At 41.3% G+C, this 15,582-nt stretch overlaps 1 protein-coding gene across 3 annotated transcripts in view; it reads left to right on the top strand.

The window, feature by feature from the left end:
• Positions 1–15,582, top strand: part of SPIDR (scaffold protein involved in DNA repair) — a 787,075-nt gene that overhangs the window by 486,075 nt on the left and 285,418 nt on the right. The window lies entirely within an intron of this gene.

Genomic DNA, 15,582 nt, shown 5'->3' on the forward strand with positions numbered 1-15,582 from the left:
CTGCAGAATTAATTAAATCAAGTCTGCGCAGGTGCCCCGTCTGACCGGAGATGAACTGATTAGCATGGGAAAGTTTCTGAACTTTTTCCCACGCTGTCAGTTCACCTCCGGTCAGCCGGGGACTCCGCACAGCCTCACTGACTACCACTAATGTCACTAAGGTTGCGCGGAGTTCCCAGCTGACCGAAGGTGAACTGACAGTGTGGGACACGTTTTGACACTGCGGTGACATGCGGCGAACGCAACATGTTGCATTTTGTTGCGGTCGCCGCAACGTCAAAACGACGCATGCGAACGCATCCGCATGGCCTGTGTACCCAATGTTAAAGATAGGTGCGCAAGCCGCATGCAGACATAGGCGGAGCTGAATGGAGGAGATGCGGTAGTGGGCTGAGCTTCACGGAAGAACTATGCAGCCCTCCGCAACTCTGACATCCGCAAATCTGAACCTAGCCTTACACTGACAGAATGCCAGTGTTGCCATTGGCCCTGGCTATTAGTGCAGGAGTTTGGCTGTCAGTTAAGCCGAGCTCCTGGGTGTTTGCACGGTTCATGGCTCCTGTGCCCACATGATTAACAGAACATGCCAGTAATTCCATTTGCAGTAACTCATTCCCTATTACGTCTTATTTTTGGAGGGGGTTAAAATGAATGTATTCTCAAATTTACAAGCTATTGATAAATGGTCAGTGATGAGAATTTAGATGTCACCCATTCACGCAATATTGGAAGATAGAGCTTAATTTCTTATGCAGACCAAACCAGTTAATCAAACTACCATTTATGGAAAACTGTATTTAACGAGTACTATTGTAATATATTGTGATATTCTGTAAATATGTTTATACACATTGTACAAAGTTTTGCCAAGCTGTTTCTTCATTACGGTTAAGCTACATAATGCTGTTACTAAACATGAAGAAGCTTTGCATAAAAATAAATACAAACATAAGTATCGATGAAAGGCTGAGCCTTAGGATTTTGCACTGTATACCTAACCACACTGATTTTTCCAGCACCTGCTGCCTGTCAATGCAGAGTCTGAAAAGACTTTCCATAAGTGTCCAGACTGTTGTCTCATCTATGCTTACAATGTTTCCCTGAAACAGATAGTATGGCTGGGCTTTAAATAAGCAAAACAACCTGGTTTAACCTTTGTAAAGTATGCCTACCTTAAACTACCTGCAGTTTTTCTCTCAAGATGATAATCTTGACTAAGCCCTTAGTTACAGCAAGCCTTATTCATATCAGGGCATGTTTGTTGGGACAGCACAGGTGCCTGACGTGATTTTTTCTACTGTGATTCTTGCCCTACCCCATAATGTGTGGGGGTTTAATGAACTTAGATTATTAATAAATAGATTCAATTTAAAACTGCTTCCTAAACAGCCATTTTTAGGACTTTCAAGCATACTTCAAAGGTGGACAAATTAGTCTTCAGAAGCTAGTCAGATTACTCCACTCCAATTCTTCCTGTCCTGAAATATTTTAAACTAGCTGAAGAGCTCTGCCCGGGCATAGTAACTAACTACGGTTAGTTATAACAAATTATAATGATTATATATATATATATATATATATATATAAAGCTGATTGTATAGCCCCGCCCTCTCTGCATAGCCACATTCACTGTAATATCCCACACCATCCTGTCAGCCAGAGCTACCGGACTACTACCCCTAATATCCCACATCATCCCGTCAGCCAGAGGCACCGGACTACTACCACTAATATCCCACATCATCCCGTCACAGCCGCCAGACTACTACCCCAAATATCCCACATCATCCCGTCACAGCCGCCAGACTACTACCCCAAATATCCCACATCATCCCATCAGCCAGAGCCACCAGACAGCTACCACTAATATCCCACATCATCCCGTCAGCCAGAGCCATCGGACTACTCGCCCTAATATCCCACATCATCCCATCATCCAGAGCCACCGGACTACTACCCCTAATATCCCACATCATCCCGTCAGCCTGGGGTCAGAATCAGAGCACTGAGTGGAACGGTCCTAACTTCCATACCAATGATCCCTTTAAGAGAGGCCTGGGGTCAGTACCAAAGCGCAGAGTGGATTTGCCCTAACTTCCATACCGGGGATCCCTTTAAGAGAGCCTGGGATCAGAACCAGAGCGCTGAGTGGATTTGCCCTGACTTGCATACCAATGATCCCTTTAATAGAACCCTGGGGTCAGAATCAGCGCTGAGGGATTTGCCCTAACTTGCATACAGAAGATTCCTTTAATATAGCCTGGGGTCAGTACCAGAGCATGTGAAGGCAATTGCCCTGACTTCCATACTGGGGATCCCTTTAAGAGAGGCCTGGGGTCGGAACCAAAGCGCTTGATGGATTTGCCCTGATTTCCATACCGGAGATCCCTTTAAGAAAGGCCTGGGGTCATTACCAAAGCACTGAGTGGATTTGCCTAACTTCCATACCAATGATCCCTTTAAGATACCCTGGGGTCAGAACCACAGAGCTGAGTGGAACGGTCCTAACTTCCATACCGGGGATCCATTTAAGAGAGGCCTGGGGTCAAAACGAAAGCGTTGGATGGATTTGCTCTGACTTTCATACCAATGATCCCTTTAAGAGGGAAGATGTGACTATGAGATGGAGGATGTGTGATGGGTATATGGGCAGGGAGGGGGGATTCATTTCTGTCATGTGCTCTCTGCTCCTTTCAGGGGGGCAGACAATGGCTGGGAGCTTATGGCTGGAGCTTCTCCCACCATGTCAGTATCTGCTGAGGTGTTGTCAAGTGGGAAAATTTGCTCATAGTAACCAATCACAGCTCAGCTACTTTTGAACAGCTCTGGTGAAATGAAAGATGCTTTGTGATTATATATCATATAGGATATTTTTTCATCTACATTTGTTTTTTTTTCATATTGTCATAGCCATAGGTAATTTAATAAAACTATATTGTATAATATTGTATTTGAGGATAACATTTTGATTTGCAAGCATAAATTGGTATTTCTTTGTGCTTTTCCATTTTTTTATTTAAAAAAAAAAAAAAAGATCTTCGGCCTAATTCTTTTACTGTTGTGTTTTAAACTGATACTTATATATGGCTGAATCAATCCAATATATAGTTAGTCAGTTATTAATTGTTTGAAATAAAAGATCTACTACTTTCACAAATGATGGTGATTGGGCCAAATTCATCAAAACTTTTACACCATAATTCTGGCGTAAAAAGCTTTTCAAAATCAAAAAATGTTGCCACAACTTGGGGTTGCTCTAAAATTTTGCAACTTTTGGCGTTCTCACTGCTTAATCCTACAAGGGTGAGCTGAATATTATCTTCCCACTTTCTCACTGCTTGACAAATTCATGATTTGTGTCAAGGCACGAACAGAGGTGCATGCCACTTGTCCGATAGTCCTGAATCATTAAGATATTTAAGCCTTTTAATGAATCAGGAGTGTCTGATTTTACAGAGAAGAGGGTCAGTCTTGATGGATTGGGGCCATTGTTGCTTGGTTCTGACCAGCTTCAGCTCATATTTGCACACCACATGGCCTTTTTATTTGACACACTTCACAACTGGCACATATTTGGAAATTAGTCAAGTGACCACAGAGTGTAGCATAGAATCAAATGAGTGAGTTTATGTAAATGAATTGATTAGAATAGGAAAATTGACTTAGAATGAGAAAATCAAGAGTTCTAAGTAACTTTACTTGGGCAAAAGAATATTCAGAATTGAGAGTCCTCAGTGGTAGATACCTTTTAATGGCTAACTGAAAAGAAGGTAACGCATTGCAAGCTTTCAAGACTACTCAGGTCTCTTCATCAGGCATATAGACTAATACAAAATCTGAAGAATCACAGTAGTAGTCTCGAAAGCTTGCAATTTGTTACCATCTTTTCAGTTAGCCATTAAAATGTATCAACCACTGAGGACGCTCAATTCTAAATATTCTTCTAGCGACTGGCTAACACGGTACAAAGATATATATCTTTCCTGTACTTGGACAAAAATATTCAGCTAAGCATTATGACCAACCAAATTGATCCCTTCATTACAAGTTTTCACTCAAATTTAAGACGACTAAACATAACCTTTAATATAGTCAGTTAATATTACCATCCACGCCTAATAGTTGAAAATCTCAAAATATTTGGCACTCGGTTAAAGGGGATGGCCACTACTTTCTGATAATGACCCATCTGCACAATAGGCCATCAATATCTGATCCATGGTGATGTAAGGCCAGCACTCCTGCCGATCAGCTGTTAACGGCAGCGGCTAGAAATTATCAAACGCTGCCGAAACACAGCAGCTTCGTCATTTCTATAGTGGCCATGGCCAGGTACTGCAGATCCACTCCTAAATTAAAAGGAATTGGATGTGTAGTACCCAGCCGCTACCAAATTAGTTTTTATGGAGTGGCTGTGTTACGGCAGCATGACAGATCTTTGGGTGCCAGCGCTGAAAACAGCTGATCTATTGATAGGCAATCAGAAAAAGTAGTAGCCAACCTCTTAAACAAAGGCTGGAAAAGTAAGTGGTAATAATAAAAAAAAAACAACAGGTGGGTCAATTTTCAACTAAGTCACATGATAGGAGCATGCAAAAGCAAAGGGGGTCAGAGGTTCACCAGTCTGTGAACAATTGCAACTAAAAATTGTGGAACAATTTCAGAAAAGTGTACCTGAACATAAAGTTGCAAGCCTTTGCATATCCCACAATCTGCAGTACTTAATATCATCAAAAGAGTTAAGGGGGTTTTACACATAGCGATATCGCTATAACGTCACTGATTTTGTGACGTTATAGCAATATCGCTAGCAATATCACTATGTGTGATACTTACCTCCGACCGGCTCCCCCGCTCCATCGCTGATAGCGCGAGAATGTCCAGCTCCATTTCTCGTCGGGCGCTTCCTGCTGGCGCCGACGAGCGACGCGTGGAGGCGGGTGGGAGGACGTCAGGATCGCTGTGTGTGAAAGGTGAGTATCGTGCGCTGCGTCGCTGCTGCATCGCTGTGAGGTCTGCCTGTGTGGCAGCTCACTAGCGATCATTTAGCGATGCACCAGCGATCCTGACCTGGTCTGATCGCTGGTCGGATCGCTGGTACATCGCTAAATGTAAAGGGGCCTTTAGACGTTTGGGAGAAATCCAAGTGCTCAAGGGACAAGGCCAATGGTCAATATTGGATGCTTGTGAATTACAGGCTTTCAGGTAGCACTGCTTTAAAATCGGACATGAATCAGTCATTCAAATCACTGCATGGGCTCAGGAATGCTTTTAGAAATCATTGTCTTTGAACAATGTCACGGATGCTGCATAGTTTGATGCCATAATTGGATGAGATTGTTCTTTTTTCTTCTTTATACTATGAACTCTGTATGTGCTGTAATACTGCACTTAATACATATGTATCTGGAGGAATTTTGTTATAGTAAGCTGGTACCTGATCACTATTTTGTTCAACACGAGATTAAAACATAGTGTGATATTCAATCACCCATTTGAAATTACTGTATCTATCATTGTTCAGTTCTTTTGAAGGATGAGCCTCCTTTAGATATGACATTTTGTATGTTCTTTTTGTTGTGGCTTGTCATTTTAATTGACTACATTATAGGATATGTTTTAACTTCTCGCATTTGTTAGCTATATAGTGTTAAATAAGTGACTTGTGAATGTTGATAACAAAAGTTTAAACTGAGTGTACATTTATCTGCAGAATTGTTTTCCCCATGGCAGCAGGATAATGCACCATGACCTGGTTCTAAAGTCATGGATTCGTTCCAGGAACATGAGATTGAATTTTCCTTACTTTCTTGATCTTCACAGTCAACAGATTATAATATTATAGGGCATATCTGGGTTCAGGTAGAATGGGCTGCTGAAACAATGTCAGTAATTCTAAATAATGTGTGGTGACTGCAAGAAGCTATCCTGTCCACATTGGCCTACATTGCTGTAGTAGGGGAACCTTTGCCAAAATGTATTTCTGTGGTTCTGAAGGACAAAGTAGATCCAACATAACGTGGGTGTATCTAATCAAGTGACCATTCAATATATATTACTTGAGTACATTAGGTTTTAAAAGCACAACCATACTGCAAAATCGTTATTGGCTCACCTGCTGAGTTGGATTCAATAACCAGTAGGTCAATGGGAGCAGCACGGACGCAAGATGTTGATGTAGTGGGGCTGGACTTGCCGGTTTGCTCGTGGTACGGTGAGGACCAGAATAGCTTAAGGCCTCTTTCACACTTCAGTTTTTTGCATCAGTTCAAATCCGCCAGAAAGGCAGACAAGCGGATCCGTTCTCAACTGATGTGAACGGATGTCACAGGATCCGTTTTCAGACGGATCCTGAAAATGAGGAAATTTAAAGGAAACGCTGGCCGAGAGAGAGATTTTTTTTTTTTTTTTTGTCCGGCACCCAGAAAGAATTTCGGGTTAAATGAGTGTCTGGAGGATCCGCCAGAGAAAAAAACGTTGCAAGCTCCGTTTTCCAATCTTTGAGGATGGTGACGGACAGCAACTTTTGGCGGATCCGCAAAAAAAACGGATGCAACGGACGGCAATCCGTCACAATCCGCCAGTAATGGAAGTCAATGGGGAAAAAAAACGGATCCTCAAAAGAAAATTGAGGATCCGTTTTTTTCAAAACCTGGCGGATTGTGACTGATTGTAAAAAACTGAAGTGTGAAAGAGGCCTAATATGCAGGGCAGCAGGAGGTAAGTACAGAGAGCACCTCAAACAGCGGAGATGAGTTGGTTATCAGGTAACTTGATGGAATCATTAAGCGTGGAGACAGTGCCAGGAATTACAAAAACAAGTTCGTGGTAGAGGTTGGTTTCTGTGTAACAGTCAAGAGCAGATGAGGAGCTTAGACACCTTGCTGGAGCAAAGCCAAGTGGAAAGTGAGGCGAAGTCCTAGAAAAATCTGAAGTCTTGCTATTCTAAATTGTTCACTGAGGCTTAAACTACATTGACTCCTATTTAAGTCACAATTTGCTAACTAGCAAGAATTGAGTCTCACATTTATTAAATTATCAAAGGGAATTTGTTACAAGATTTTTGCCACCTAATCTGAGAGCAGCACAATCGAGACAAAGACCCTGAAAACAGTGATGTGCTACTTACTGGACTTTTACATTTTTGTGGAAATTCAAAAACTGAAAAGTGGGGCTTGCAATATTATTCGGCCCTTTTAACTTAATGCTTTGTTGTGCTACCTTTTGCTGCGATTACAGCTGTTAGTCGCTTGGGGTATGTTTCTATCAGTTTTGTACATTGAGAGACTGAAATTCTTGCCCATTCTTCCTTGGCAAACAGCTCAAGCTCAGTGAGGTTTGACGGAGATCGTTTGGTAACAGCAGTTTTTAGCTAGCAGTTTTCAGCTCTTTCCAAAGATTCTCGATTGGATTCAGGTCTGGACTTTGACTTGGCCATTCTAACACCTGGATATGTTTATTTGTGAACCATTCTATTGTAAATTTTGCTTTATGTTTGGGATCATTGTTTTGTTGGAAGACAAATCTCCGTCCCAGTCTCAGGTCTTTTGCAGACTCCAACAGGCTTTTTTCAAGAATGGTGCTGTATTTGGCTCCATCCTTCTTCCCATCAATTTTAACCATCTTCCTCGTCCCTGCTGATGAAAAACAGGCCCAAACCATAATGCTGACACCACCATGTTTGACAGTGGGGATGTTGTGTTCAGGGTGATGAGCTGTGTTGCGTTTATGCCAAACATATCATTTGGCATTGTTGCCAAAAAGTTCGATTTTGGTTTCATCTGACCAGAGCACCTTCTTCAACATGTTTGGTGTGTCTCCCAGGTGGCTTGTTGCAAACTTTAAACAACACTTTTTATAGATATCTTTGAGAAAAGACTTTCTTCTTGCCACTCTTCCAAAAAGGCCAGATTTGTGCAGTGTACGACAGATTGTTGTCCTATGGGCAGACTGACCGACCTCAGCTGTAGATCTCTGCAGTTCATCCAGAGTGATCATGGGCCTCTTGGCTGCATCTCTGATCAGTCTTTTCTTTGTTTGAGATGAAAGTTTAGAGGGATGGCCTGGTCTTAGTAGATTTGCAGTGGTATGATACTCCTTCCATTTCAGTATGATCGTTTGCACAGTGCTCCTTGGGATGTTTAAAGTTTTGGAAATCATTTTGTATCCAAATCCGGCTTTAAACTTCTCCACAACAGTACCACGGACCTACCTGTTGTGTTTCTTGGTCTTCATGATGCTCTCTGTGCTTCAAACAGAACCCTGAGACTGTCACAGAGCAGGTGCATTTATACGGAGACTTGATTACACACAGGTGGATTATATTTATCATCATTAGTCATTTGGGACAACATTGGATAATTCAGAGATCCACAATGAACTTCTGGAGTGCGTTTGCTGCACTGAAAGTAAAGGGGCCGAATAATATTGCACGCTTCACTTCAGTTTTTGAATTTCCACAAAAATTTAAAATAACCAATAAATTTCGTTCAACTTCACAATTGTGTCCCACTTGTTGTTGATTCTTCACCAAAAATTTACATTTGGTATCTTTACGTTTGAAGCATAATATGTGGGAAAAGGTTGAAAGGGGGGCGAATACTTTTGCAAGGCACTGTAAATCTAGGGCATTAAAGGCAGGATTTGTTTTTCTTAGGACAATGTCTGCATACTTAGTTTAAAAAAATATTTTTAACGATGACATGTTGATGCTTGACTTTCTGGTAGAGGAATGCTGCATGTTTATATATTTTGATGTATATGGTACATTGAGTCCTTGGTTTGCAAACTGTGCTAAAGGGTAAATGCATAAGCAGCATCTGATATGGTTGTGTCTGTGTCAGACGTGTTTACAATGTCACCTATGGAGCCGACGCTGAGTAGACAAATGTTACTACAGAGGATGTCTGTGACATGAGTGGGTAAAAAATAAGTCAACGGCAGTTTGTCACTAAAGGGGGTTTTACACTAAGCGATATCGCTAGCAATATCGCTAAAACGTCACTGGTTTTGTGACGTTATAGCGATATTGCTAGCGATATCGCTATGTGTGATACTTACCAGCGACCGGCTCCCCCGCTGTCCATCGCTGATCGCGCGAGAATGTCCGGCTCCATTTCTCGTCGTCTGCTTCCTGCTGAGACTTCCTGCTGTGACGACGAGCGACGCTGGAGGCGGGCGGGAGGACGCAGGATCGCTGTGTGTGAATGGTAAGTATCGTCCGCTGCGTCGCTGCTGCATCGCTGTGAGATCTTTCTGTATGAAAGCTCACTAGCGATCATTTAGCGATGCACCAGCGATCCTGACCGGGTCGGATCGCTGGTCGGATCGCTGGTGCATCGCTAAATGTAAAAGGGCCTTAAGTGTTTTCTATCTTATCTGAGAACAGCTGATGTTTTTATTCCAACTTTGCTATTTTGATTAGGCAGATCTAGCAGTTCTCTGATTTCTGAGCTGCTCATAACCACACCCACACTACTGATTGGCAGCTTTTTGTGCACTGTGCATAGGCAGAAAGCTGAACACTTTTCATAAGTGGAAAGATACCCATAAATACTGGGTGCAGGGTTATACAGAGCTCATGAATATAGACAATTACTTGGAAGCAAGATTACTAGTACTGTAGTGATAGTCACTGCTTTGTCAGTAGGAGATTATTTTTGAAGCTACACCAAGCAGTCTAGCAACCTGTGACACATTGCTGAAACCAGGGTCTTTGCCTTTACATTACACTGCTGTCATATTAGGTAGAGAAAACCCTGGTGAGAGATTCCCTTTAATGATCAAATGCTCACAGCTGTTTGAGTGATAAAAGATTTGAGCTAATGTGATTGGTAAAAATCTTTTTCCAGCACTTTGAAATATCTTGATACTTTGCAGGTAAAAAGAATTAATAAGCAGAAAATAGATGCTAATATGCTAGTATCCCTTGCTGATATTTTATTTTTTTATTTTTTGTATTAAAAAGTCACAAATAATATAACATGTCTGTGTGGGAACTGGCCTAGCGTGGAATGCTGCATGATTTCTGCGGTCATTGCTTCAGAATTAAATGGAATCTGACCACTTCCCCAGACACCCCCTAAACCACGACCATGCATTTATTTGTTCCATTATACCTTTACTGACCAGGCCTTTTCATTGTCTTATTGAATACTGCATAGTCCAAAACTTGTTTTTATTGCTGTGGCTGCGATATGCTAATTAGTATGTGACTAGCATGGGGGCATAGTTTTCGCCAGTTTAGTGGGCATGAGCATCATGATTTGCAACTGTGGTGTCATGCTGGCTCTTTGAAAATGTCTGTCTTCTTGTAAATGTGCACTGAAGCCGGATGCATACAACCAAGCTTCATCTGCTCAGTGCACATGCCCCAGGGAGGCTTCAGTGACGTAGTACACAGCCGTTAGATTTGCAGAGACTGCAGTAACAGTTGGCTGTGTCCTGTGTCGCCACTGCCTCCATGCACACATTATCAGGGAGGCAGAGATTTGCAAAGAGCCGGCGGTAATGACTGGCTGTGTCCTGCTTCACCATTATTTCCTTAGACATGCACACCATGCCAGTGAAGTTGAGGTGTATACACCCAACTTCAGTGTGTATTGTCAGAGAGGCAGAGATTTAGAATCATAGGATCATAGAATGTTAGAGTTGGAAGGGACCTCCAGGGTCATCGCGTCCAACTCCCTGCTCAAAGCAGGATTCACTAAATCATCCCAGATAGATGTCTGTCCACCTCTGTTTCAAGACTTACATTGAAGGAGAACTCACCACGTCTCGTGGCAGCCTGTTCCACTCATTGATCACTCTCACTGTCAAAAAGTTTTTTCTAATATCTAGTCCGTATCTTCTCCCTTTCAGTTTCATTCCAATGCTTCTTGTGTTTCCATGTGCAAATGTGAATAATGATGATCCATCTACACTGTGACATCCGTTCAGATATTTGTACACAGCTATTAAGTCTCCTTTTAGCCTTCTGTTTTGCAAGTTAAACATTCACAGATTCTTTAACCCCTTAACGACCGTGGTTATTTTCGTTTTTGTTTTTCGCTCCCTTTCTTTCCAGAGCCATAACTTTTTTTTATTTTTCCATCAATATGGCCATGTGAGGGCTTATTTTTTGCGGGACGAGTTGTACTTTTGAACAACATCATTGATTTTACCATGTCGTGTACTACAAAACGGGAAAAAAATTCCAAGTGCGGTGAAATTGCAAAAAAAGTGCAATCGCACTCTTGTTTTTTGCTTGGCTTTTTTGCTAGGTTCTCTAAATGCTAAAACTGACCCACCACTATGATTCGCCAGGTCATTACGAGTTCATGGACACCAAACATGTCTAGGTTGTTTTTTTATCTAAGTGGTGAAAAAAAATCCAAAGTTTGCTAAAAAAAAAAAAAAAACAACACCATTTTCCGAGACCCGTAGCGTCTCCATTTTTCGTGATCTGGGGTCGGGTGAGGGCTTATTTGTTGCGTGCCGAGCTAACGATTTTAATGATACCACTTTTATGCAGACACGTTCTTTTGATCGCCCGTTATTGCATTGTCACAGAGATAAAAAACTGTAATTCTGGAGTTTTGACTTTTTTTCTCGCTACGCCATTTAGCGATTGGGTTAATGCTTTTTTTTATTGATCGGGCGATTTTGAACGCGGCGATACCTAATATGTGTATGTTGGATTTTTTTTTAACGGTTTTATTTTGATTGGGGCGAAAGGGGGGTGATTTGAACTTTTATTTTTTATTTTTTTATTTTTAAACATTTTTTTTTACTTTTGGCATGCTTCAATAGCCTCCATAGGAGGCTTAGAAGCATGTACAACCCCATCGGCTCTGCTACGTATGGGCGATGAGCAGATCGCCCATATGTAGCAGATTTACTCCTGTGCTTTCAACGCCGACCACCGGGCGGCGCTGAAAGCCATCAGCCTGGAACAACCATAGAGGTCTCTGAGACCTCTGGTTGTCCAGGCAACATGACGCCGACCCCCGATCACATGACAATGGCGATGAGCGGCCGAAAGTGCTATTTAAATGCCCGCTGTCAGCTTTGACAGTGGGATTTAACTAGTTAATAGGCGCGGGCGGACGGCGATTCCGCTCGAGTCTATTGCGGGCACATGTCAGCTGTTCAAAACAGCTGACATGTCCCGGCTTTGATGCAGGCTCAGCGCCGGAGCCCTCATCAAAGCAGGGGAGATGTCTAATGACGGACTGTGTCCGTCATTGGACATTAAGGGGTTAACGTAGGATATAGTTTGCAGTCCGCTCACCATCCTGGTAGCTCTTCTTTGACTGCCGCTCTTGCAAGCTTTCATAGACATCATAGTGATTAGTAGGATGACTAGTCTGAGAAAACAAGCCCCCCACCCCTGGAATAAAGAATTCACAAGACCATTCACCCTCTAATCACAGGAAAGAAGGAAGGAAAAAAAAATATTTTTTTAATTTTCTTAGGTAATAGTATGTTTATAACTCTTTAAACAGATAGATATTTTTGTTTTTTTAGAAAATGGACTATACAGCATTTAATCCAGTTTTTATCCTAGATTTGGATATACCCATTCATTTACCATTCTAATCCCCCCCGAAAAGAATTTGCTGTTGCCCTTCTTGCCCTATCCCTGCCTGTCTCTCCCATTACAATAAATACCGTAATATGTCTTAAGTATAGTAAAATACTGAGAGAAGATATACTGTACTTAAAAAATAGAAGTGATATTCCACATGCACAGCTTGTTATTGTAGGTAAAAAAAATTGTTTTTGTTTTTTTTTTTCTTTTTGGAAAAATAAACGAAAATCTATTAAAACAGAAAATTAGCCCCCACAATTAGTCATGCACCAATTAGCATAATCTTAATGTATAATGATATCAATAAATCCCCCGTGACAGTTTGGGGGACTTGGGGAAGCTTCCATTTTAGACTACGGTTGTCGATCTTTTTTATATTAATACTGTATACACTACTTAAAATGTTTAAATATATGAGTATTTCAGTCTTTGGCACACACACTGTTGTATCTGTCTATTTTCTGGCTCATTTTTGTTGTAGTGCAAAAAAAAAAAGAAAAATAAGAAATGGGCATAACTATTAGAGAGCTATATGTAGAAGTTTTCTGGTAAGGATAGAAAAAAAAATATCTACCATGATAAATTTTTAGGCTGCTTCTGTTTTATGCATTATTACTGAGATGATTTCTAATGATGATATTTTAATCCTGCTAAAACTTTACTGCAGTAATTACATGCACTTTACTACAAATTCTTTATTTTGGCAGTTTGCACATTGGCATCTGTAATAGTTCTTTAGCCTCATGAAAACACACAAATAGCATCCATTGTAGGAATAGGCAGACAGTTAAAGCCCTGAGTAGTGCAATGGATGCCACCTCAGGGGGTGATCTTAAAAAAAAGTAGTTCAATAAAAAGGATTAGATTCAACAGTTTTAGTAGCAATGTTGACATGGCACTGTTCATGCCAATTTAGCACTGTTAGGGGTACTCTTTGATGTACAGTGTAGCCTCACATTCAATTATAGGTGCTTAGCCTTAAAGTCGCGTGTTCTACTGTGCCAATAAATGGTGTAATGGTACTTTGTAACACATGGTATGCATTTTGCTAATAGTTGTGTGCTAGCAATTTCTGTTTTGTTACATTTGATTTTTTCCGTAATGTTAGGTATTTTTGTCTTATATTTAATTTCTTGATTGTATTGCATCTGTGCTTACTAATGTAATGTAACTTACAGTCATTAAATGATTATATAAAGATATTGCATAGGTATTGTAACGAATATGTTCTCCTAGGTAAGTTTATGCAGGCAGGTACTAATATATTCAGGCATATCAAAGTGGTAAAAGTTTTTAGAAAGATTGACATTTTTAAGTGTGGCCTATCTTAATATTGTAGTTGTTGAAAAACCAACAGCTGTTGATCTTTTTCTATACCAAATTTATCATGCTCAACTTTAAGGAGAATCTGTCATCAGGATTTTACCTACCCCCACAATGTTTGTATGTGCATGTAGCTCTTTCAAAGACAAGTCTAGCAATATCTTTACAGGACCAGTCAGTTCCTCTCTTACTGAGAAATCAATGTTTGAATTGATAAACTAATGAGACTGAAGAGCTATAGTAATAATATTTATTTTTATATAGCTCTAACATATTCCACATCGCTTTACAGTTTGCACACATTATCATCGCTGTCCCCGATGGAGCTCACAATCTAAATTCCCTATCAGTATGTCTTTGGAATGTGGGAGGAAATCGGTGAAAACCCACGCAAACACGGGAAGAACATACAAACTCCTTGCAGATGTCTCCTTGGTGGGATTTGAACTCAGGACTAGAGATGAGCGACTTTGCCTTTTTTAGGGTCGAGTCGGGTTTCATGAAACCCGACTTTCTCAAAAGTCGAGTCGAGCGAAATCAGCCGACTGTCGTGAAAAGTCGAAGGTCCAACTGAAACACGAAACCCAATGCAAGTCAATGGGGAAGCAAAGTTGGCAGGGAGTGGAGGGCAGTAAACACACCTACATGCCGGACCGCTTTTTTTAAAGTGCGCGAAAACTCACTCTCTCTCCCCAGACACTGCACATGTCATCTCGTTGCCCACAGTGTACGTCTTTGCTCATTGGCTGAAAAAAGTCACATGCAAGCATTCTGTGAAATCCGACTTTGGCGCTCGGGTCGCCGACCGCATGGCCGACCTCACGCTATGGTCGGGTTTCGCGCGGCGAAACCCGACTTTGGCGAAAGTCGGCGACTTTTGAATCTGACCGACCTGTTTCGCTCAACTCTACTCAGGACTCCAACGCTGCAAGGCTGCAGTGCTAACCACTGAGCCACCTTGCTGCCTGATCTGAAGCCAAAGGTACTGCAGCTTATTCTCTGCTCAGTGCCTCCTGCTCCTCCTTGACTGACTGCCCGTTTGCCTTAAGTCACACACTATAGGGGTAGTCAGTCAAGGAGAAAACAGTGCTGGGCAGGGAATGTAACTGGAGTGCCAGAGGATTCAGATCAGCTATAGCTCTTCAGCCTCATTTGCATATCAATTCAAATGCTGATTTCTTATTAATGGTTTAACATACTGGGCCTGTTAAGGTATTGCTGGACTTGTTTTTTTTTTTCTTATTCAAAATTTTCATTGTTTTATAATACACAACAAAAACAAACATATCAACAGATTCAAACTAACACACCATATGGCATAGTAACTACTGAAATAGAGAATTGTTCAGTTATATGAAAACAAACAACTCTATACGGTATCAACAGTAGTTCGCAAAAGACGATTGACAAACTGTTAAACTAAATAACAAGAAGGAGAAGAGAAAAGAAAAGCAATGTTTTTAGGTACCATGAGGACAAATCACCAAGGCAGATGGAGTATGAGTTATGATACCGGCATATCAAATATCGTAAAAGAATAAGGTAGCAACTATCTTGGCATATTTAAAAAGCCAACCCTCGACCCAACCGCTATGTCCCGCTATCGCCCAATATCACTGCTCCCATTCGCTTCCAAACTCCTGGAGCTGCACGTCCACGCTGAACTTTCCTCCCACCTCTCATCTAAC

This window comes from Dendrobates tinctorius, unplaced genomic scaffold (assembly GCF_039654945.1).
Source record: "Dendrobates tinctorius isolate UK_male_01 unplaced genomic scaffold, ASM3965494v1 ptg000081l, whole genome shotgun sequence".
NCBI classification, from domain to species: Eukaryota; Metazoa; Chordata; class Amphibia; order Anura; family Dendrobatidae; genus Dendrobates; species Dendrobates tinctorius.